This window comes from Echinops telfairi, unplaced genomic scaffold (assembly GCF_000313985.2).
Source record: "Echinops telfairi isolate 266 unplaced genomic scaffold, ASM31398v2 ScPeMD7_1;HRSCAF=3_0, whole genome shotgun sequence".
Taxonomy (NCBI): domain Eukaryota; kingdom Metazoa; phylum Chordata; class Mammalia; order Afrosoricida; family Tenrecidae; genus Echinops; species Echinops telfairi.
Genome location: NW_022103896.1, coordinates 68,222,268 through 68,249,009, shown reverse-complemented (window position 1 = coordinate 68,249,009; position 26,742 = coordinate 68,222,268).

The following is a 26,742-nucleotide window of genomic DNA, read 5'->3' as shown; positions in this document are numbered from 1 at the left end:
GGATTCATCTGTTTGTTCCCAAGAAACCCCTACTTCTTTTCAAACAAAGGCTTTGATTAGCTCTCTTGTGAGAGACAGTGAATCACAAAAGCTCTTTCCACAGCATCTCGGCCCAAAGACTTTCAGAGCTTGGTGCCCAGGGTCTAAAACAACTCCTGGTCTCAAGTTTTATCTCCTGAGAGACATCTGAGCACAGAGACAACAGTTAATGTCAAGGCCAGTACCTCCACATTGGAACAGTAGTGTTGGATCACATGGATATAGTTTTTTTGCCATCTTTTGTAATTTGTGGTTTGTCCACATTGTCATGTTTAATATCATCCTGGTTTCCCTGGTTACAATTCTTACTGTATTTCAACTATCATTGAAAGATGTTTAAGAGAAAAAAACATTTATGCTCCTCTTTTGTCTTAGCAAATGGGTAATTATTACTCAATTGTTGATCGTTTTCTTCTCATTTTAAATACTGCTTTGTTATATTATCAAATATAAATTTTAAGAAAGGTAAAACAGGGTAATTATATATTGTTAATGCTCTGATATTTCTCATATACAACCTAAATACTTCTACGTGTTACTTCCAGTTGGTTTTTAACTTATACAAGAAACATTAATATTGCCACAGATCCATGTCTGGGTTTATGAAATCTTGACTAGATTGTATCTAAATTTACCCAAAATTCATCTAATTATTTGAAAGCGTGCTATCTTGTTTTTAAATTTTATTTATTTATTTAAACTATATGTCATATAATTCCACAGTTCAATCACGTCAAGCAGAACTGTGCGATTCCTATCACAATCAGTTTCCAGACAGTCCTTCTTTTCCACACGGACATCATTTCCACTTCACACCCGCATCCACCACTTTATTCCTCTCCCCCCGAAACCTGGATTCTACTCGCTGTCTCTTGAGATTCATCAGTCCTGGGTTTCTTAGACTGAAAAACAGAAAGACATAAAATACAACTCCAAGAGGGTGACCTACAATAACATGACACCTTTGAAATACACCCTAATACGGACAACCAAATAACAATCACAACAATACAAACTGAAAATACAGAAAATTTTGGAAACCAGACCAGGTCCAGCATGGATTACAGGGAGCATAGACTGACAAAGTTTTGACTGGTCAAGTCAGACGTACGCCTTTGATCTTCTATACTCATCTCTCCAAAGCTCTCTATTTAGTAACCACTTTCCCCCATCCCTCAGTGGTAGATAGAGGGAGTTCTCTGGAGATTTAGTTCCTATGTAGTTCCACAAACGAACCTTGGGCTCCCACTCTCAACCATAGCCTTCTCTAGCTTGAGTTCTCACAGTTTAGGTCCTGATACTGGTCCCTGCTTCCACTTTGGATTATATGGTTTACCACCCTTCGGTGACTGATGTTGGTTTTTCTTCCATGTGGACTTAGTTGACATCTTACTTAGATGGCTGCTTGTTTGTAAACAAGCCTTTAAGACTCCAGATGCTATTTTATTTGCTAGCTGGGCATCATCTATATTCTTCGCCACATTTTTCTATAGCACCCATAGCTTCTGTATTTTCTTTCTGCGGTTCTGAGGGCACGTATTGAGCTGGGCCATGATGTAAGAACGAATTGTTCTTAAGTGGGAGCTAGGATTTAGTGTGAGTCCCAAACCCATTTCTGGATCTAATTTTTTCTTTTAATTTGTTATTACCTGGGGGTTAATATATGTGTTCTATCATTCCATAGTTCAATCTCATCAAAAAGAATTATACGATTGCTTTGATAATCAGTTTCCCAACATATTTCTCCTTCCTGGTCTTGCTATCATCGCTCTTTTACTCCCCCACTCCCACTTCTCCCCTCCCTATGCCTTTGTTCTATTTGATGTCCCTGTAGACTCATCAATCCTGGGTTTAATTTACTAAAAAGTAGGAAAAAAAGGTAATACTACTTCCATAGGTAGAGATACAGCCTACTATGAACAAGCACAAACAAAAGAAAGCAGGCTGTTTTAATGGCTAAGATAAATGTCACATAGTATTTATACTCTAATATGTATATTGTAAACAACACACTAGTAATCCATCAAATGATATTATAGAGAATATTAGCCATTAAAACTTCATAGGATAGATTTTATATGATAGAGTCCTATATCATTCCCCCAAATTGAAACATTTGGATGATTAACAGCAGCTATTTCTAGTAATATGTACATACAATTACCTCCAAATTTACCTATTTAGAGTTTCACAAGTGAGATAATAAATAGTTGTACCATAATATGGCTAAATGAAGTTGGGCGGGGAAAACCAAATTTCACAGCATCTACAATAATATTAAAACAGTGCAGGCTTTCTTTGTTGCATCCCAACATTGCATTGAGTTTGAGATAACACTGATAAGCTTTGGGTCTCTTCCAAGAGAGTTTCATTGCTAGAACACTGGAAGACATTTATTGTAATATGGTCCTACAGTGTAGATCCTGAGGACATTGTTAGTGCAATAATGATCAATAGGCCAAGTAAATATCAAGTCATGACTAGAAATCCAGTACAAATCACAGTTGACCTTGCAGCATTTTACCTTCACGTCAAAACCATATTTAGAAGCTGGTTCAGTGCAAAGATGAACCTGCATTTTTACATATTTTCAATTAATAAGTTTTGTTTCTCGTTTGTATCTATTTATTTATAGATAAAAATAGATGATGCTTTATCAGTGTGAATATATATTTTAAGAACAATAAAGAACATATTTTGGGGGGATAAATAAAAAGTAGATAATTCAGAATTTTTGTACCTTGTGAATTAGAGTTAAATTTAAAAATGACATGACAAAATACAGGTATCAGGTTCCTCTAATGGGTACAATAAAAGTAGATTGAAAAGTACACAACTCAAGATTTTGGAAGCATACTATCCAGTATAGTAACCACTAGCTAGATGGGGCTAGATTTAAATTGTTAAATAAAGATAAAGATTTATTTCCTGAGTCACACTAATCATATTTCAAGTGCTCAATATCCATTATGGCTACTTGCTATTGTATGGAATGCCACAGGTACTAAACATTTTAATCATTGCAGAAAAGTTGTATTGGTCAGCACTACTTTAAAATATGAGAGAGGAAAGGTATGCATATTTCTAAAAGCTATAAATATTTTGAATGAACAATAATGCATATCCCTATTGTTTTTTCCTCCCCCCCTAAATTTATACTTAACCTGAAAATCAGCATTAAATTTCTCAAATGATCACCCCCTGATTTCTTTGAAATGATATATTTTTACTGAAAGCAAGCATTGCTGTCAAAAACTGCGGATTTATTTGAACTCTCTTCCCTAAAAGAAACAACAAATAAACACAATGTTAATAGTTGCCAAAATGTGTATCAGTATTGGAGTAGCAGGCCTGATTTACACTACGCCTTCACAGAACTATAAGGAAAACAATCTTTTAATACAAAATGTATATGGTTGTGAGAAAAGTGGCTTAGTTATTGAGAATGGATTTGGACATCAGTAGCCCTCAATGCCAGCTTCAGAAAGAGCTCCGTCTGGCCAGCTGGGAAGGTGTGGAACCAATTTATCTTGCAGGTTGTTGATGCTGAGGTCCTTGTGGCTCCTAGAAGCAGGGGATTCAGAGAACAGTACGGTGGAGGCCAAGGGAGCTCTGCAGAACTAAAATACTGTTGTTGGCATTGTTGTTAGGTGCTGCCAAGGGGGTTCTGACCCACAGAGACGGCATGTACAACAGAATGAAACGCCACCTGCTTCTGAGCCATCCTCAGGAGTTCGCCTGTGTTTGAGCCCATTGTCGCAGCTTTGGTGCCAATCCGTCTTGTGCTGGGGCTTCCTCTTCTTCACTGCCCCTCCACTTTAGCAAGCGTGATGTTTTCCTCCAAGGACTGGTCTCTCTGGATAATGAATTCTCACCACTCTGCCCTCTCAGGAGGATTTTGGCTGTACTGCTTCCAAGACAAATTTGCTGGTTCTTTTGGTAGTCCAAAGTACTTTCACTATTTTCATCAGCACCATAACTCAAACTTATTGATTCTTCTTTGGTATTCCTTATTCAATGTCCAACTTTCACATGCATATGAGGTGATTGAAAATAGGATGGCTTGAGTCAGGCACACCTTAGTCCCCACAGTTTTTCCACACTTTTTTTTTTCCTTCAGAAATGTGGAGCCACGCAAATTCCATCCCTCAAAGACCAATTCCACGAAACCCACAGTGACTCAGCAGGAAACGTTTCCATTGGAAGAAATGTGTCTAAATGGGCGATTTGTGAACTCTGCATTTGATTTAGTCCATTCTCCTTTTGTGTTGTTCTATTATTTTCAACTGATTACAATGTTATCATTACCACTTACGAATTTTATATCTTCCATAAAGATTACATTTAAAAATGCAAAACAACAACACTTCAATGATACCCTGCCACCATAAAAGGCAGTTTCTCCGCTCTCAGAAGTAATATGCCCTCAGGGGCAGATTTACATCTGAGGCAATGCCATGGGAGAATAAGACTGCGAGAAGGGAAAGAGCATGCTCCTTGAGTTACATAGGATGAAAATTTGGCTCCGGCATTCCTGTGAGATGGACACTGATAAACAGACTGAAAGTGGAAATGCACAGAGGCGGAGATCCGAGGCAGCAGTGCCAAAAGCAGGAGTCTTTCTGCTGTTGCCGTTTCCAGATTGGCCTTCCTTCCCTCCTCGGTGCTATTTTCACCAATCCCTCTGGGTTTCTTTTCTGATCCGTGTGTGCCCAGAGGCTGTTAAGATGAAAAACTAGGAATTCAAATAAAAATAAAGTGCCTTCTTGTCCTTTTCCATTTTCATAATGATTAGTTCTGAATGGCAGGCTCTATGTGTCTCAAACGATGGTCCAAAAGACCAGACTCATGGCCTGAAATAACTCCATCGGGCATGCTAACCACAGGACAGCAAATACAGACTACCTCAAGCCCCTTAGAAAGACATCAGGTGGTAATGATTGTACAGCACTGTTTGATATGACTGACCTGTTGACTCATATGATACCTGGGTTTAAGTCTTAATAAAATGGTTTGGAAAGCAAAAGACATCCCCTTGTGCTGTGGTATATCTTCAGCTTAAAATAAAGACAACAATGAGATCACATACTTATTAGAAATACAAATATAAACCATGGGATATATATGTTGAAATTTAGAAGTGTTACAAATCTGACTAGCCTAGAGCATGTACACCGGTACAGATAAGACCTCTCCACATAGAATCTAGGACAGATAACCCCCTTAGGACCTATAATGAGAGGAGCAATACCATGAGGGTAGGGGGAAGGTGGGGGGAGAAAGAGGAGAAAGGGAGAACCGATCTCAATGATCAACCTACAACCCCTCTCTGCCCCCCACAGGGGGACAAACAACAGAAACAAGGGAGAGAGCTGACAGTGTAAAATATGAAAATAAAAATAATTTATAAATTATCAAGGGTTCACGAGGGTGGGAAGACTGGAGAGGGAGGGGGAAAAAAAGGAGCTAATACTAAGGACTCAAATAGAAAAAAATGGTTTAGAAATGATTATGGCAACATATGTACAAATGTGCTTTATACAATTGATGTATGGAGTGTTATAAGAGCTTTAAGAGCCCCCAATAAAATATTTTACATCACATCTTGTTTACATTTTCTTTTATTGCTGTGTCAGTTACATAATCTGTCAACTAGAGGGAGGGGTGGGGTCTGGCCTGTCAATCAGGTTGCAGGTTGATGACCTCATTTGGAGGCAAAACAGAGATAAATAGCTCACTGGAGGCAGGACACTCTCACTCTCTGCTTTGACATTCCAGATGACAAGCCACATGCCGTTATGCTAATGAGACCAGAGCCTTGGAGCTGGAGGAGCCATGTGGAGACCCACACCATCACTAACATGCTTCCAATGCCAGTGGACTTTCCACCCACTGACCTGTGATCTTCCTACATTCAGCGTCATTGCATGTGTTGCGTGAGCCTGAAGAGGAATTTACAGACTGGTCTCGGACATATGGGCTAAGATCGGACTTATGGACTTTATCTGACCTGGGCTGGGATGTTTTCTTAATATGCAATTGCTCTTTTATATAAAACTCTTTCTTATACACATGAGTCTACCTGGATTTGTTTCTCTTGTCTACCTGGACTAACACAATTGCTTTCACAAAATATTCTAGTATATTTTCATGATAAGTCCACCTTACTTATTATTATTCAAATAGCTGACAACAGTTCTTTTTAAGTTTTAAAAAGCCAGATGGCGAAGTGCTCTTTCTTTAGGCATAATACATAATTCACATTTTAGTTTCATGTAGTATTTTTATATTATATATTCTGGGATGCTGCTAAATTTTGATTAACATTATCTGGCTGAAATTTAATTTCACAACCTTAAGCTGCCTTACGGAATGTGAGCAACATTATTTTACACCTGCACTAGACATAGCTTCAGATATTAAGTTTGTTTTAGACATATTGGAGTAATTAATATCATGAGATCTGCAAAAGAGGTGCATATAGCCCAAAATATTGCCTTCTTTCTGATGCGATGGCCGACATCTTTGCACCGTTTCAAGTCTAGTTTCTCAGAGACTGTTCTGATGCAAAGGACAATTCTACTCCAGCTTGAGACCTGGCAAGTCCTCCTCCAGGGTTCATAAAGTGCACTGCGTGTCACTGCTCTAAGTTCCACAGTGCATGATTGTCTCTTTTAATAATCATAAAAATTATTTGAGGGACCTTTTTTTTTTTTTTTAATGAAACCACCCATCTTTCAGATAAAGAAGCAGAGTCTCCAGGAAGCTAAATAATGTGTGTAGACTCTCACAGCTAGGAAATGGTAGCTCCATACAGTGGTGCCCAGATAGTCTAATGTCAGAGAATCCATCACAATGAGGAGAGAGTCTAGATGCTGAAATCATTATGAGAACCATGAAGGAAAATGTTATATTTAGTAACTCCCTTGGTTATCTAGTACTGCTACAATAGAAATACCGTAAGTGATTGGCCTCAACAAACAAACTCTCTTCTCTCACCGTTGAGGGGGTTGGAAGTGTGGACTCAGGATGTCAACTCCATGAGAAGGCTTTCCCTCCCTCACGTCAGCTCTGGACGAACGTCCGTGTCTCCTTTTAGTATCTGTTGGCCTGGTGTTTGGAGGGAATCCCCACGTGTATTGGTATCAATCTTCCTCTGGCTCTAGGAGGTTCTCAGGACAGGGACTGTGGGTCCAAGGGGGGTGACTTACTCCTGAATCTTCTTTCTTGATGTCATTCAGGTCCCTCTTTTTCTGCCTGCTTTTCTGTCCTTTTATCTCTTGTCACATCGAAGGTGATGCAAGTCAATGACCCAGAGAAACTCCTTGTATATTGGCTCAGGACTGTGACATGAGTCAAGGGGGTGGTGTCTCACCCTCTTGCCCTTCCAACTGACCGGCTGACTGCATCATGGGTGATGATTTCATCATATATAGCTGCCAAATTGCATCATGACATGACTTGGCAAGTCACTGAGGATCATCGGTAAGCCAAGTGGACACATTTCTCATGGGTACAATTCAATTCATACGGGACTTATTACTATACTTCTCATCAACATTCATGCCATCAAAATGGCCCCAGTAATGCAGTGGGTAAGCACTGGACTGCTAACGGAACACTCAGAGATTCAAACCCACGAGCTACTCTCTACAGAAGAAAGCCTAGCAATCTGCTCCCATGAAGAACAGCTTGGACAACCCCATGTGGCGGGACTACTTAGTACTACAGATTCAGTAGACATTGGAATCAGCTCAGCGGCACTCACAACTTTTTTTTAAGGGATCTGTGTTCTTCTGGATTGACTAGAGGAACAAATTCATAGACACGCATATCTGTGTAAGAGAGAACTTTCTATCACAGAGCAATCGTACATTAAGAAAATATCCCAGTCTAATCCAAATCAAGTCCTTAAGTCCGATATTAGTGCATATGTCCAATACCAATTTATAAATTCCTCTTCAGACTCACGTAACGCATGCAAAGATGCCAAATGCAGGAAGGTCACAGAGCTGTGGGTGGAAAGTCAAAAGGAATGGAAGACATCCTTATTGAGACACCTGCCATATGCTTATTGCTGTACCAGGTGCATAACAGGCCATTTCATATGGTTTACAAACATTTTAAAATTTCTATTAGGCCAAAATAAAGATATTTCTCTTTTAATATTAAATTTTCTTAAGCTAAATCATGTTACAATATATATGAAAGAACAAATTAAACTTAAAAACCTAGTAAAATTAGAAACAAAGAGACAAGTAAGTTGAAGGAGTAATTGCTTATTTTCACCATTTGTCATAAAATGGCAAACGTCGAGATATAGAAGCTTATGATACCATGGTAGTACACGATATATAAAACACTATGTCTACAGATACTGTTTAGGTATCTACTTATCTATTTATCCATCTGTCCATCTATAGACATCTGGATATAAAGGAAAGATCGAATCTGTCAAGGATTTAATTTTGCTAGGATCTACAATCTCTGCTCATGGAAGCCAAACAACAAATCTCTTCTTCCATTGAGTAAATTATCACTCGCAGCAGCAGTCAAGAAATCAAACAATGTATTGCATTTGGCAAATCTGCTGCACAAGATCTCTTTAAAGTATTGAAAATTGTGGATGCTTCTTTGAGGATAAAGGTGTTCCTGACCCAATCCATAGTGAACTCTTTGGACAATGAATAAAGAAGATCAAAGAAGTGATGCTTTTGAATTATGGTGTTGGCAAAGAATATTGGAAGTGCCATGGAATTTGAGAACAAACTAAGCTGTCTTGGAATAAGCACAGCCAGAATGTGCTTTGGAAGCAAGGATGACATGACTTCATCTCACACATATTGGATATATTATCAGGGGAGATCAGTCTGTGGCAAAAGACATTATGCTGATAAAGTAAAAAGTCAGAGATGAAGAGTAAGACGCAGGGGCTACAAAAAAAGACTCAAATATTATAACATTTTGAGGATGGCACGGGACTAAACGGTGTTTGGTTCTGCTGGTCATGGAGATGCTGTGAGTTGGAACCAACTGGTGACACCTAACAACAATAACAACATCTGTCCATCCATCCATCCATCCATCCACCCACCCACTCACCCACCCACTTGCCACTCACCTACCTATCAACCTACCTTCCTACCTACCGACCTACCGACCTACCTACCTATCACCCACCCACCTACCACCTACCTACTCACCCACCCACCTACCACCTACCTACCTACCAACCTACCTACTTCTCTAATTCACCCATTCATTTACCTATCATTCCATCTCTCCTATTTTGTTTTCATGCAAGAATCTTTGTAGAGGAGGATTATGTTTTGGGGTGCTTTATATGGTGGGTGTAAAATTGCTTCAAATTTCTTTTCACTGATAATCTTTTTAATTTCTAATAGCTATGACTTGAAGCTAAACTTTTCTTCTGCTGAGTGGTTACCCCATAGACAACAGAAAAGAGAAGAAGGCTGTTGGTTTCCCTTGGACAGACTCTGGTTCTATTTTTCCCTTTTCAGCCTTGCACAATTCCCCCTTATCATTAACACTCCCCTCCTTTGACTCCTCATCTACCTACCTCAGCGAGGCCTCTGGTCAACTCTAGAACCATTATCTTGCTCTCGGGAGAGTTTAATACTCCACAGGCAGTGCCTGATTGACTCTGTGAGATCCGTCTCTGTGCTGGTACAGTGGAGAGTGTGGTATGCCATCAACGCAAAGTTTGTATGGGGTGAATGAAGAAACTCAAGAAAATCCAAGAAATGATGACGGCATACAAGGCATGTGCATTTCAGGAAAAAAGGGGGGGCATCCTTCTTTTTCCCAAAGGTAGTAAGCAGTCACCTGTACCCTCTTATTGTGGGAAATTTAAAGAGACAGTTTCCATTTTTTTTCTTAGAAATGAAGTCAGGACCAGATATAACTATCTCTTTTAAAATGTAATCCTACAAGCAGGGGTGGGTGTTAGAATATAATACCATATGTGTATCTGAAAAATTATCACACTGTCTTGCATAGTGTGAACTTAATATATGGTTGGATAATGAATCAGCTAGTGGAAATGAATGTTTGTGTTAGAGTGAAGCTGGATTATTAATAAAATTTATCAAGAGAAATCACTGTCTCACATTTACCTCAAAATAGGGACTCTGAGATAAAGAGATGGAATCTTTAGTGGGTGTGGGTGTGGGTGCATGCATGTGTGTACATGGAGTCACATGTATACCTGGAGGCTGGTGTGTGCAGACATTTGGAGGTAAAACTTGAGGCAAAGGTGACTGATAGTGGTAATATCTGCAGAGTCCGGGGACTGCCTGTATCTACTTCCTTCTCCCCATCGACCCTGTTCATTTTTAGGGACTGACAGATAAGGTTCTGATGGGCAGGACTAACACAGAACCTGGGTTGAAATATACACATAGCCTAATGTATCTACCTGTTCATTCATTCTCTCATATTCATTCATTTTTGAGAAAATATTTAATGAAGACCTACTATAGGTTATAGGAACGAAGGATGCAGTGATGCAAATACGATTTTTGTCATTGTTCTTAGAGATGTTCCGTCCAGTGAGGGGAGTGGTTATAATGGTATGATAAGGTGCTAACGAGGAGCAGCTACCTCAGCCGCGAGAATCAGCAAAGAATTCTTGGAAGAAGAGGTTACTGTGTTAAATGCTGCAGGTTGGAAGGTTGGAAGCGGATCAGTCAGCATGGGTATAGAATAGAAAAAAGAGGGGGAGGGCAGAGAAGAACACCCCCTACCACCACCACAGACACTTAGAAATGTTGCACATGCTACAAGCCTAGAGACGTGACGTGCAGCTAGATTCAGAAAAATAAACAGAAGGGCAGTGTGATGGGAACAAACACGTTGAGGTAGAGAATGGTCAGAGGTGAGATGAGAGGCACACTTTTCAAAGAAGCAAGCTACTTACCCTGCAGGAAGTGGGATGATAAATCCCAGGTGGTTTTAGGGTGGGGACAGGATCAGATTTCCATTCAGGGGGCTCTTGGTGTGTATGATGGACTTGGGACAGTGAGTTAGTGAGTCTTTACAGTAGTCCTTATGAGAAATGACAAAGCAGACTTTCCATAGACATTGTCAGTAGGGACCGGGTATGGGAAAAAAGGGGAATAGTCCAGGATATCACAAATTCCTGGCATGAGTGACCGAGTGCATGATGACACCTCTATGCAGGAGAAATCGATTCTGGAGGAATACGCTCTGCAGGACGATGATAAATTCAGTTTTAAATATATTGTTTGATGTATTTGAGAGGAATGTAGCTAGTGTGCACGAGTTAGGTAGGTGAAAGAAGTTATGAACAAATGTGTAGCTTCTCATAGGTGTCTATCTCCCAAAGAGGTTCTAGGCAAGAAAAAGTGATTTTCTCAGTACATTTGGAATTGCATTTAAGTTGAATTCAATTTAAAAAATGTAGATCAAAATTTAAAATTTGACATTTTTTAGGTCAGTGACTCTGTTTTCTGGAACTCTCAGGACATTTGTTCACAAGGTTTTTAAAAGGATAAGGTGTAAGTTCTTAGAGATCAGAGATAGCACACCTTCAGAGAGCAAGTTGACCCATAAATCCTAAAAATCTCATTAGTGTGTAGCCCCATAGTCTCCATTTTAAATCTTTGCTGACTGACGGATGGGATCTTGGAGAAGTCCCTGTGTGAATGCTGGGTAATGAGGACTCAGTTGCTTGGGCCCTTATGACAAAAGAGAGCTAGGAGTCCTTCAAACCATTTCTTTTCTCTTTGGAAACAGGATGGAGTCAATGAGCAAACGAGTCCTTAGGAGGTGCAAAGGATTCCTATGCTCAGGTGCTAATGAAAGGTTAGAGATTCACTGCTCCCAGAGGCACATGGGAGAAAAAGGTCTATCGACCTACTATAGAGCACAGTGTTATTCTGGCACTTGGGAGTTCCAGGAGTCAGTGTTGACTTAATGACAAATTATTAAGTTAAGGCCAGTGATTGACACGGGAACATGGTCTTTCTATACTTTTAAAGGACAGAGAAGGAGAACCAATGACTGATTCCCTGCAAATAGCCTAATTTATGGTATGGGAAATTGACCAACCCACACTTTCCAGGTGACCCAGGCTTGCCTCCAAGTCTCTCATATGTGAATTCCATCTTAATGATGGTGTAGCAACTGTCTAGATGTCAAGGCTTGATCTATCTATCGGAAGCCGCATCAAGAGCATATTCCTTAGTGTCTTCTTTCATTGGTCCAGGAGTGGCATAGTATGACTTTGGGGCAGCCCTTGAACTTACGTCTTATCAACAGTGTTCTGTGGAGACCTGAGAGTCAGAGTGGAAACCAAGCAAAAGAGACTCTGAGCCTCTTGCCTACATTTAAACCCCAGAAGCTCCCCAATGATCTGACTTATATTTGGGAACTTTAGGATAAGGTTAAAGAAGCCCTGGTGGCGCTGTGGGGTGGGTCAACCTGCCCTCCGCAAGGTTGGTGGTTCAAACTCACCAGTGTCTGGGAAGGAGAAAGTCTGTGTTCTCAGCAACCCTATATAGGGTCTCTGTGAGTCAGAATCAGCTTGATGGCAGTGCGTTTGGTTTTCGATTGCTGTAAGATTAAGTAACACTGATGACGCAGTGGTGACGCCTTTGGCTGACCCAAGGACCGGTGGTTTGAACCCACTTGTGGCTCCATGTGAGAATCTGTGCCAGCCTGCCTCTGTACAGAGACAGCCTGGGGGACCTTCTGGAGAATTCCTATTGCTAAGAGTAGGAGTCAGCTTGATGGTGGTGGTTTTGACTTTAGTTTGGGGTGTAAGTTCCTATGTGGAATTGCTGGGGAAGGATGTTCGAAAACCACCAAACAACTAGGTCTGAGACCTTGAACCCCAGGAGGATGGACTTGACTTGTGACTTTAGTTAACCTCAGGTGTAATTTTTTTTTTTTTCAAGAAAAGAAAGGACTCGAGAGCCGAGGTGAAGAAATATTTCACATTTCTCTTATCTGGATCCTAGTACTCACCCGAAGGAAATGGCTACCCCAAAATAGGAAGGGTAGAATAGCGTTTTTCTCTTCTTGGCTCTGAATGCTGTCCTACATTTTTAAGACTTCTTTCAGCCCTAGTTTAGACCATTTGTTCTTATAGGAAAAACAATCGGTGATCAGTACTTTGTAATTTATAAGTTTTCTCACCACCATTGTTGACTCATGTGCACACATTATGAATGGGTGGAGCTGCCTAGGTTTTGTTTCCTTTTTTTCCACCTTCTGATTTTCCCAGATCACCCCTTAGTGCTAATCAAAATAAAAATCTTTCGTCTGGTGATCTTTGTTAGGGCAAGAAGATGTGAATCAACTTGTAGGCCTACCAGGATGATTAGTTATTTTCCATGGAAAATGAGAGTTTCTACTTGGCCAGCAACTCCTTCTGTCTCTCTTTCCTCCCGAGCTCTCGCCCCAGCCATTGTGTAACTGGGTTGACAAAAAAAAAAAAAAAAAAAAGAAGGAAACATTTTTCACTAACATAGGAGGAACTTGTACTGCATCCAGAAATCCAGCAAGTCCTCCGGGAGGCTGGCAGACAGATTCTGGCGTCAACAGGACACCAAGCTCCAGATCAAGCTAAAGGTCTATAAACAATGGAGCTGCCCCTAAAGCTCTAAGCTCTGCTACCTGGACCTGCTACAGATACCACTTTCAACGTCTGGGCTGGCTCCAATCAGTTCTATCTATAAGCTTTACTTAACAAGGCCACCATTAATGAGATTTTGCTGTGTGGATGAGGAAGCCATTTCTTTGTTTCTTTCTCCTTTCGATTTAGTTTCACGGTCCTATGCATCTTAGAATCATTCTGCCCTATCCAAGTTTCTAATGGGCTGAACTAAAGTAACCTTGAAGAAACAATATAACTACAGCGGGACCTAATATTAATTACTCAGACATCAAGGACATATTTTCAAGTACGTTTTCTTTCACTGCCCTCCCTCCAAAACAACTGCCTGATGACCCTTGTCACTTATTCCAGGAGTTCCCGCCCTTTGTCCACAAGCTTACTAGCAGGCTTTGCTGTGTCCCTATGTCACCTCACCCACCATGCGTCACTAGCACAGTTGCTTGGTCTGGAGAGATACACCAGACCCAAAGGTCCCCTCTGTGGTGACTGATGGAACAGGAGCTCCTCAGCGAGAGAGACAGGCCCCTCCTCTGTGACTAGAAGACACAACATAAAGCTGTTGGTGGCTGGGCTTTGTGCCAAATTTGCAAAATGTATCTATTTTATTGTGTTTAAGGAGGAATTATTGCTCTATTTTGAAGATCCATTTTGTAGCAAGGGGGTGGGGAAATCAGTTTGAAGAGAATCACAGACAGTGGGGGAGGTGTGAGGAGAGTGCTTTTCCTCTATGATGATCCAGAGAACAGTGAAAATGATGTATGTTATATAAGAGAGCCTGGTTAGCCTTAAGATCTGGATGGATCCGAAGTTAACACAGGAGTCTCAGACGCAGGGCGTTTTCTCCAGTTGGTCAAAGAAGTCAAAGTCTGAGATGAAATACAAGGAGGGTTCGACACCTTGTAGCTTGTCTGACTATAGAGGGGGTATAAAATGAGGAGACTAGTAGGAATAACACTGTCAAAATCTACCGAACTCCAGGGGGAAATAATGGGAATCAAGATCAGGTTGGTGACAGCCCAAGGTTGGTCCCTATAAGGGGAGGTCAAGCACACCTCCACTTTCTGACCTTTTTTAGCAATTCTGATCAAAGTGATCCCTTCCAAGGCATTCTCCCCATCTCTTCTAGGGCTCTGGCCTTATTGATGTTCTCACAGAACTCACAGACCACACCGACAGCTCAGTGTTTGGTTCCGGATTAAGATGAACAGGCCATAACTTCAGATCAGGATCAGGATTCATGGAGGTGAATTCTCCATTTTCATCGCAGAAGGGGTCTCTTAGCTTCTCTCTGCTACGTTGGCATCCTCCAGGTCTCTCCTCTGCGCCACTTGAAGACAGGCCTTTTGTTACCTCTGACTTTGCTGCCGAGCCCATCACCATCGGACTGTGCTGTGAGATCCCTGGTGCGCCTCTGTGTCTTCAGTGTGACAATCTTTGACTCATGACAGCACGAGTCATTGTGGGAGGTCCCTCGCCTCCTTTATCTCGGCTTCTCTCTTGCCTTTCCTCCTTTGTCCTATTTCAGGCTTCCTGCTTCTTTCTATCTGAAACGTTCCTTGACTGTAAGGACCTTGAAGGCAGGAACTGCGACCTTATTTCCTTGGGTCATTTTCATGACCCTGAACACAGCTCTTGGGAACCACCTAGGCTTCTTGAATACAAGTCTCCTCTGAAGGCTTGGGAATTTGTCACAACAGCAGTCCTTTGTTGGTCCTAAGTTTTCTCAACTGGGCTTTGTTTCTTATGTCTCTTGAGACCCTTGTATGAAAAGGCCAGTGGGGGGGTGTGGGGGACAGAAAGAAAGAAAGAAAGAAAGAAAAGAAAGAAAGAAAGAAAGAAAAAAGAAAAAGACAGAGGCCCCTGATGGAGTTAAGGTCTCATCCTCTGAGCTGATTGCATTCCCAGGGATGCCACAGCTTGGATGAGAATCTGTTCCCTTCCCTTCACTGAGAGTGGCAACAACAATCCAATCATTTTCTTTCCGGAAAAGTTTATAATTATTGGGTACCGGTTTCATTTCCATGGACACAATGTGCACAGAACCGATTTGTTGAATGAATGAGTGACCGAAAAGCACAATTTCACAAAAAAACTTTCCACACTCACTCACCTGCCAACACAATGCCAGTGTGTACACATTTGGAAGGAATAGGGGATGTGACCATGGACATCTGTGGGCTGGGAAAAATTGGCTGCCGCCCCAGAAAGGATGAGAAACCTGCCTGGCACCGACAGTGTTGCTGGGGAACCTGAGTCCTAGCCTGGCATACAAGATGGGTACTTACTGTATTTTGCTTTGCTGTCTGGTGACTAAGTTTCAGTTGACATTTGTGAAAGAAGACCGGATTTGTCAATCTGGATACTGAAAATATTTACTACCTTAGGTTATGTAATGAATTTACTATTTATCACAAGATGGGAGTGTAAGTCAAAAAATATTGCTAAGAAGTCATAGAAAGAATTATTGGATAAAAATATGAACATGTCAAGTTATTGTTTCTCAACACACCCTACCCACGTCTCTCTACTTTTGAGGCCATGTTTCCATCTCTCTAACCCTTCCCCCAAGGAATTCTATGCTTTCTGATTTACACCACATCAAAATGAAGTTTTGACATCCTGTCCCTTTGAATTGGTTTTTGGGGAACAAAAGAAGTCTAAAGGGGGTAAGATCAGGACAGGAGAGTGCACAGAGTAAGGTTTACCAGTGAAATTCTTTCACACGGGGGAGCTCTTAATACTGTCAAAGAATGAGCAGGTGCATTGTTTTGATGGGGCATTGAGAAAAAAAGGCCTTGCTGCAAGCCTCCTGCCCTTTTTCTTCATTAGGTTTTCACTTTTCTTCAGATTTCTTCATAAGAAGCCTCCATGATCATCCCATGTCCTTTGAGAAAAGTTACCAAGATTACTCATTTGGAATGCCAAAATGTCATCCTTACAAACTTCTGAGTTGACCCCTGAGATAGTTAAGGTTTATTATGCCAACCTGGCCCATAAACACATGTGGGAGTCATTGAAGGGTGGAACGGACTCCATTGCAACTGTGACTTCAACAGGAGGAACGTGGCCTGTCCCTGTTATAAACCCATCCGCTGTCATTAGTAGACCCAACTCGGAGCAGTCTGTCGGATAAGACAGAGCAGAACTTCACATCAGGGTCTCCAAGACGGTAAACATTTACAGGAGCAAAGAGTCTTCTCTCTCTACCTGGCAGCAGCTGGTGGGTTTGAACCATTGACTTTGCAGTTAACCCAGTGTACCACTGGGGTTCCTTGTTCCGGTTCTGGTCTCTTGAAATTTACCTCAGCGGGGAAGAGAGATGTATACATTAATATGAAGTTACTAGGGCAATATGTACTGTAGAAGAGAGATTCCCAGGCGATAGATTCCACCGTGTCTGGGTGGTGCAGAGGGGCTTTCCCAAGGAAGTGACAGGTGAAACAATCTGATCCAGCAATGTGTGCAGATTCTAGGCTTCAGGACGCCAGTCAGTCAGCATAGCTGAAGGACAAGGAAGGAGCACAAGGGTGGGGTGGAAGAGAAAGACGGGCTGTACCGTGGCATGGGACTTTGACTTGGTCTCATGAGAAGCCTTTCAAGGATTTTAACTGCAATGTCAAATGGCCTAACATAGCTCGCAAAGAAAACGTTCTCCATCCTACTTCGATGAGTAGTGACTCGAGTCTTCAAAGCTCATGAACAATCATGTAAGGTGCAACTATCGGGCTCTCCCCATTCCGAGGAATGAAGAGCAATGACAATTGCAAGGTACACAATGGCCATGAGCCCCAAGAATTAATGCACCAGCCAAATATCAGTCTCCCCAACCCCGAGACCGTAAGAACTCTTTGGTGCCTGGCTACCACGACTAACTGTCTTAGGAGGGATCGCGTTAGAAAGTAGAGTATCAAGGGGACAAGGGAGAGGGGGAAGAAGAGGGGCTTAACCACAATGGTATGATCAGATGTACCTTCTTAGAAAGCCTTCTCTGGCTACAAGATGGAACAGGTGAGAGTAGGATGGCCTAGGGAAAAAAGGGAGAAAAAAAGAGGGTGAGTTGAGCTCAGGTGACAGTGACAGAATGCACTCAAGTGGATGCATTTGAGAAATATGTATGTAGATGTGTACTCGTATTTTCCCAAAGTTACAGGGAACTTCTTGTGGGGTCGGATCAGCTTCTGATTCTTGGACTGGAGAACTGACAGTCTATTGATACAGATGATTTATTCATTTTTAAAAAAGGGGAAAAAATCTCTTCTGTGTGAGACATTTCACTAGGCAGAATTATCTGAACAAATTCAAGGCACAAAAATAACCCTGCCTCATGGGACTTGTTGATGGTAGAATTAAAACAGGATTCGAACAGTTTTATAAAGTGGAGGGAGGCTGTAATGGGACTCAAAGCTTTCTGTTAATGTCCGACAGGAATTGAATGCGACTGTTTATGTCATGAGTAGTTTTTGGGTTTTTCATATCGGACGCCTCATTGTTAAGATGTATTGTGGAGGAAATGGCCATTTCTGCTCTGAAAATAAAATTAGTCTAGTTGCAGTACACACTAATTGTAGTCAAAGTAAAGAAAGTTACTTGAAGCAGTCAGCTTCTAGTGAAAACATTCCAAGCCCAACAAGCAATTTTATTCCCATGTTTATCCCTGGGACTCCATTACTACACCACAGAGACACTGGGTCTTCTATGCATCTGAGTGCAGAGATTTAATTAACCATGAAGGTGCTTGATGGTGAGGAATCCTGCTTATTCATGGTGTTTTAACTTCTATGAAAAGGAAATACCATGGTTTTTAGGTCTGGTCACGCAGTCATACATTTCCATTGAGAAACATAACTGGGAGGCAGTGTATCCCTTAGATAAATAAACGGATTGAAAATATGTGCTCCCGCATGAGATACGAGAACGACTGACAGTGACTGTTTTGAGATGGAGGAAAATCACTTGAATTAAAAGGATTTTGGAAAAAAAAATAGTGAAAGCTAACAAAGACTAAATGAGCATCTACAGTGAGCCTATGCTGCAGAAACGCTTTTCCTCAGGACGCCTCTCTGGCTTAAATGGCATGTGAAACCTCGGCAGGAAGGCCCTTGAAGTCAGTCTCCAGCCAGAGCACTTGGGTCTCATTTCAACATGGTGATACAGATCCATCGCCCATTAGGAAGCTCTTTTAAGACAAGAACAGCCACAGTTAACGAGAGGGCTGGGAAAGAAAGACGGAAAGAAAAGCCATGTGCACTCCAGCCAAGGGTAAAATATGAAACAAAAACATACCTGTAAAGGCTAGGCTGCCAGGACTTTCAACTCTTAAAGCCCATTTGAAGGGGGCACCGTGCCATTGTTTCATAGGGGGCCATGTATTACCTGGCGGTCATTTCCCCCTCGACCGGCTCCCTTGTCATTTGCATGACCAGTCACTTGGGTTTGGGGCTGTCACTTAATCTACAGAGAGCGTGCTTTTGAGATTTATTCCCTTTTGATGGGCTTATCAGATTCCTGTCTTCATTCCCCACACCCACCCCCTTATAATTTTCTATTGCCTTTTTTCTCTCCTGTTTGGATGTGTGATGTAATGGCACAACGGGCCAAGGTCACCACTTGCCCACAATGGCCACCAGCGGCAGGGACAGCTGGAGGGAACTGTGTCTTCCAGCCCCACCCCCACCCCAAATCTTCCTCTTGGGAATCATTCTTTCCTCACCTACTTCCATAAAAGTAACCGTTCCCTGCCTCACAGTTACATATTGAAACCAAGAGAAGCAGAGGCCGCCTGAGAAGCGAGGAGGCAGAGCAGTCAGGACCACTCTCGGGAAAGCACAGCCCTACGCACTCAGTCAACCTTCCGTGTGCGCCCTCAGTATTTTAGAATTAGGAATTATTGTGGGGGCATCACAGGGTTGTTATGAAGATTATTTGGGAAAATGCTTGCAGAACTCCACTCAAGCTGAAAAAACAAACAAAAAAACAAAACAAAAAGATAACGAAGAAAATAAATGCCTGGTATGTTCTATTCAATTAATACAAAACAAAACTAATCAATCCCACTACCACTGAATCGATTTCTATTCACAGTGATCCTGTACTGGGTTTCCGAAGCTGTAAATTCTTCCGGGAGCAGACAGCCTCCTCTTTCTCCCTCAGACTGGCTGGTAGGTAGGTTTGAACTGCTAACCTGTGATTAGTGTCCAGTACCAAATCCGTTGTACCATCAGGACCCCTTTTGCTCCCTCAATAGATGTGACTTATTGTTTTCTCCTTTGCCTTAGATCAGTCAGATGTTGTAAAAATGTATTTTGAAAATATAGATAACACAACATTTGCCAATGCTATAGCTTTGTGCATGTTCATTTCAATGAGACTGACCGCAGCAAGGATGCTGTAGGAGTGTGTCACCTCATCTTAAGACAACCAGAGAAACAATCGTTTACTCTCGAGCCAGGAGCCCCTGGAAGGGCTGCATCTAACATCTCATATACGTAACCGTCCTATCCAGGCACTTATTTCCACTGGGAAGCTTTATTTTGTATGAGAACAAGAACCAGTTCTCTTGATAGGGAGGATTATGACTTAAAAAAAATAAAGGAATGCGGACGTTGATCCAGTTCTATCCAACCATGGGGATTTAAAAAATTTTTGATTTGTTTTCAGAAAACAGGAGCACTGTACCTTGGAAGTTCTGTCGTGCCAGATTTAAAACTCAGTGCCAGAAACCGAAGCAGAACTGTTTGAGGTGCGTCAAGGAAGGGTGGGAGTAGAGCCATGTGGCCGGCGTAAAGGCGTGAATCACACTTGGAGGTACGTAGAGCACACTCTAAAGGAGCAGGATGAGCTCTTACGAGAGTTAGAAATTAGTGGGAGATGACCGGTGGACAGTAAGGTGTACATTTCTGTAGCCATCCCACTTAGCCCTAAATATATACACAAAGATGCTACCCAGAACTGAGTGATTTTACTCCGAAAGCATTTGAGCAGGAAATAAAACCTTTTTCCCAGTGGATGAAATAACAGTCATTTCTGCCAATCTAAGCAAGGCAGATTTAAATTTTATATGTGTCCAACTGCTTGTTCCCCCTTTGCTAATAACCTCCGTGCTGGAAACATTTCAAATGAAAGAGAGTTCACAGCCCCACGGCCCAGCTCTGAAACTATCTGCCACACATGTAAACAAGTAAACCATTATGTTTCTTATTGAGTTAAAGACTACAATGATAAGTGGGGACTTTCACAAAACAAAGAGCTTCCTATTGCGAGTGTGGATAATCTTCCAGAAAACCCTGTGTTTTGGCAAATCGCACCAGATTAATCTGTTCGGCATCTACTTTCATGATCAAATTTCCGCTGCCTATCAGAGTGGCTGCCTTATCAAGCCCCCCTTTTTCCATAGCAGCCCCATTCCTAAGATTTCAGATGCTGGCCTTCCCTGCTCAGAACACAGGTGTGCCTACTGTCTGCAGGCTGCAAAGGTCCTTGCACAGAAGCCTGGGAAAGGGCAGGGCTATCAGACTCTGTTCTACCTGAAGGAACAGGTAACAGAAAACTGTTGATTCATGAATAGAGCTTAATTGGCACACATTAGCCAGATGTGTTTTTAGACTTAAAATCCTTAAAAATTCCCCACTGAGAAGAAAAGCTTAAAAGAAGAAGGTGGTGTGTGTGCACGGAGGGGGCAGGGGTAGGGGGTGGGGAGACACACACGAAACACAACCAGAAGACGGTTTTCTAATAGACAGATGGACAGCTCCTGACAATAGAACTGTTCTTTCTGGCATTCCTTTGTAAACATAGTTTTCGCCCAAATTCATGCTTTAAATGAAGCACTGGGATTGAGGACCACTTCACAGAGTCACCTATGGGCTGAAGCTTTTGGGCAGTGTCTATATTCAGAAGAACATGCATTTCAGGGCTCGACCAGAGGCTAATATTCCCAGTCAATTAGTATGATGTATCAGGTTTTCTGGTTCTCAGCAGCTCCACCTGCCAGGCTGTCTTTTCTTTCTTACTTAATAAAACTGGGCATGTGGTTTCTGACCAGACCTATTGTGCACTGGGCTAGGGTCACCCACCCACACCGAGTAGTGAAGCCCCACGACTTACTTGAAATAAAAAAAAACGAAACAAAACCCAAACACCAGCTTGAATGGCCAGGGACAAATTATGCACAAATACCTAGTTGTATGCTGATTTTACAAGGAACAGTTTTGATATAAAACCCCAATCAAATCCAAACCCATTGCTGGCTAGTTGACTAGTACTCCTATCTACACTATTGGAGAGAATGGAACTGCCCCCAAAGGTTTCCAAGGTGTGTAATCTTTACAGAAGCAAACTGCAGCATTTTTCTTCTGGGGAGCCCGTCTGTGAGTTCAAACCGCCAACCCTGGTGTTGCTAGCTGAGTGACCTAACCCCTGCACCACCAAGGCTTCTTAGCTGGATCAGCGGAGCCCTGGCGCTTCTGTCAACATTTGTTTGTGTGCCAATAACACTGTCAAAACATCGGGGAAGGACATCTATTTGCCGATGGTTGTTCAGAGGAGCGCAACCCTTTTGGTTTGCTTTCTCAACAGCAAGCTTACTTCACTTTTTCTTGTCAACTCGGTACCCGCCAAGTTATTGTCTTGTTGGGCTATCTCTGCCCCCCTGCCTTCTCCAGCAAGGAGAAAGACTTCATTCTCTGCTCCGAATTTAGCTCTGAGAAACTTGGCTGCCGTGTGCTTCCCTGTAATAAAATAAAGGCGTTCAGGAAGGCCACCTTACCGAGGACCGGAAGATCCAGTCTGCCTGCAGTTCGCTGTGTGACAGCAGCACCGCTCTGAGATGGGTGCTGGGTCTGCAGGGTGGCTGCTAGGAAGCCATTGATAAGCGCATACCTTGGCTTCCGGCCTTCCACAGCAGCAGCTTTGTTTCATCTAGAGATGATTAAATGGTCTACGGGGCAATTATGAACTGGAGGAAGGAACAGCCAACTCGCTGCAGGTTCCCTCCATCAGCATGATTGAATTTCTCAAAGGCACGCTGTAGTAGCAGAAGCTGTTTCAATGGCTTTTCCTGGAAAATGTTTGGCGGTACAGAATCGAGCCTTTCATTTAACTGCTTGCTGTTTCGTTTTATTATGTGCAAATTGTGACTTAATAGATTTACAGTTGCTATAAACTTGGAACTGTTGGGCTAGCCCAAGTGGCGAGCACATCTCTATGTGACTGATCTGAACCCAAGAAACGGGATCACTCCCAATTCTAAATGGGTTAGGGAGCAGACTTTGTTTTAATAAGGAGTACAGTGGTGTCTTACTTTATTTCCATTCAATGAGCAATACATTTTATTGCTATTTAAAAAATATAGAAAGAGAAAAGTTACTCCATTGTGGAGTGCAGAAAAGGGGAGACATTCATTTCAAAAGTAGAAAAAGTGTTTGTCATCGCACAGCTGAAAGGTAAAATGCTGCTGTTTAAATGGCTTTAAAGAGAATCATTTAGAAGTTTATGTAGTAGATAAATGTGTATATAAAATACAAGATTTATACTTAAAAAAATCCCAGTGGTTGAGTCACTTATCTAAGACGAATGATATTTACAGGTATGCAGTAATCGATGCATTTGAATTATGGTACTGGGGAAGACTAGTGCAAGTATCATGGTCTGCAGAAAGAACAAACAAATCTATCTTGGAAGAAGTACAGCCAGAAAGCTCCTTAGAAGCAAAGATGGGGAGACTTTGCTGCCCATACTTGGGACACATGATCCTGGAAAAGAACATCAAGCTTGGCGAAGTAGAGGGGTAGCAAAAGGACAAGAAAAAGAGGAAGACCCTCGATAAGATGGATTGACAAAGTGGCGGTCACTATGGGCTCACACTGAAGAACGGTTGTGAGAATGGCCCAGGACTGGGCGGTGTTTTGTTCCGTGGCACGCACAGTCACTTTGAGTCAGAGCTTACTCACAGACAACAGCAAGGAGTCAAATAATCTATATTCCCAATGTGATGCTTGAAAACTGGCTCAATATCATTGTGCAGCTTATTTGGGCAACTGGAATGCAAAAAAATTGTGGCCTAGGTGTCAATGGATTCCTATGGTTCTTGAAGCATACTAACATGTTATTTGACCTTGAACTTTGTAACAAACTTGGTTTGGGACCTTTGAAACTCAGTTTTCTCATCTGTCAATTGGGGTAACATTGTATCTCTGAAAGGCTCATGTTATTTCAAAAAGAAAAAATAAAACAAACAAACAAAAACTCCCCCGAAGTCAAAACAAAACAAAAAAACTTGAAACCTGAAATAGCTTAGCAAATATAAAATGATACACAAGTTAAAAGACTATTAATGCAATAAAAAACCTTGGTTAAAAAGGGTAATTAGATGCAACCATAAACTACATCCAATTGGTTGTCTGAGTTGATGAACTGTGTGTCAATAGTTTGTAAGGACTTGTAAGGACTTGTATCATAACACTAAGTAGTTTGTAAGGACTTGTATCATAACACTAAAAGTGTGGCCTATAAGAGAAAGGATATAAACAATTTGATGAGAAAAAAATCCTTAACATTAAAAAAACTAATTTTCTAAGTACATTACATTGAAAATGTTGTATAGTCATGATTTTCTAAAGGCATGTGGCCATTTTAAGCACTAGTAGCCATTGTGTTCTAGAAACCACTGTTTAAATGCTAAAATTAAAGGTTGGTTTATTCTGGGCTATTTCATGACCAGGTAGAACAAACATAGTCCTAATTTTACATGACTTGTTGAAAACAAATGAAAATTAGTAAACACCAAATAATATAAGTGACATATGAAGTTTTCATCCGATAGTTTCTTCTTTTGGTATTGTTAAAATAAGAGAATCTCTTTACCCTACAGTGTTGTCTTAGGCTGAGTTCTCTAGAGAGGCAAACCAGTGTGAGAGTTTACTGAGAAAGAGCAGGAGAGGAAGAAAGAGAGATTTAATTCAAGGAAATGGTTCATTCAGCTGTAGAGTTTGGTAAGACTCAAATCTGTGGTCCAGGTGGCAGGCTGGCAGCTTCTGCTGACTCATATGATTGCAGGGGGTGACAAATTCAGATTTGGATGATCAGATGACAAGCTGTTGGCTCATGGGGCTGGGAGCTGGATAATCCCCAGAGCAGGAAGTCAGAAGATGGGCTGTTATCTCAAGTCCCAAGAAACAGAGATCAGATGATGACCAGCTGGATGCAAGATCCAGAGCAAAACAAAGCTTTACCAGAGTATCCAACAGATGGTAAGGGCACGTCCCCTGAAGCATAAAAAAGTGGTGACTTGAGTCAGAGTGTGACTTAAGTATGGGTGAGACTTGAGTACTTGAGTAAAGGTGAAACTTTTGAAGGCTATGACTCAAGGAATGCCCCACACTAATAGGATTTAGCTTTCATCATTTCCTCCTGAACCCTTACCAGAATGGAGGACACTTACACAATACATAAATAATACACCACAATATCCTGGTGGTGGAGAGTGGGCGAAATGTTGGACTGTTAACAGAGAGGTCCATAGTTGCAACTCACTTATCTGTAGGTGAAAAATAAGACAATTTATTTCCATAACAAGGGATGTCATTGATGATGTCCGATGGTTCTCGGATGAAAGCAGAGAACTCCAGAAAGATATTTTCTTGTGTTTTATTGACTGTGCCAAGGGCTTCAACTGTGTGGATCCTAACAAACTATGTACAACCTTGAGAAAAATTGGACTTCCAGAAGACTTGATTTACTCAAGAGGCAATTGTGTGAACAGAATGAGGGAATACTGTATGGGCTAAAACCAGGAAGGGGTGTGTCAGGGTTGTATCCCGTCACCATACTTATTCAATCTGTATGCAGAGCAAATCTGCAGAGAAGCTGATTATTCTGAAGCAGAATATGGCATCAGGATTGGAGGAAGACTTATTAACAAACTGTGATGATGCAGCTGACACAACCTTGCTTGGTGAAAGTAAGGAGGACTTGAAGTACTTGCTGATGCAGATCAAAGATTGCAGCCTTCAATAGGTATTACAATTCAATGTAAAGAAGACTCATATCCTCACAACTGGACCAAGAGGTAATATTGTAAGAAACGGAGAAGAGGTTGAAGTTGTCAAGGATTTTATCTTGCTTGGATCCACAATCAATGCTCATGGAAGCAGCAGCCAAGAGGTCAAAAGAAAAGTTGCTGTAGTATATATGCTGCATGAAGCCTCCTTAGAGTACTGAACATCAAGGCCATTACTTATCAAGGACTGAGGCACACCTAGTCCAAACCATGGTCTCTTGAGTGGCCTCCTATGCATGTGAAAGTTGGACATTGAAAGCAAAACCAAACCAAAAAGACTGAAGAAGAACAAATGATGTCTTTGAATTGAGGTGCTGGAGAAGAACATTGAAAGAGCCATGAACTGCCAAAAGGACATGAAGTAAGGCCAGAGTACTCCTTACAGGCAAGAGTGGCAAGGGTTCATCTTACATACTTTGCACATATTGTCAGGAGCAACCAGTTCTTAGAAAAGGCCATCATGCTTGGTGAAATCGTGAGAAAGAGGAAGGCCTGCAAGCAGATGGATTGAGACCGTGGCTGCAACAATAGACCCAAGCACAGCAGCAATTGTGAGAATGGTGCAGGACCAGGCAGTATTTCATTCTGCTGTGCATAAGGTCAGTGTGGCTGGGAACCGACTCGACGGCACCTAAAAACAACCACTTACTTCCATAAATACTTTCAGCCTCAGAAACTTGATGGGTCAGTTCAATGCCATCCTATAGGAAGAAGAATCAACTTGAAGGCAGGGGATTTGATGTTTTAATTGGACATAATCATGGTCTAGTCAAGTTGATACATAGCATTGACCATTATAATTTGTTTTCGTCTGGGTAGACTAGAGAGACAAATTCGTGGACACTCACATGTGTATAAGAAAGAGTTTTATATAAAAGAGCAATTGTACTTTGAGAAAATATCCCAGCCCAGTCCAGATCAAGTCCATAAGTCCAATATTAGCCCATATGTCCAATAACAATCTATAAAGTCCTCTTCAGACTCA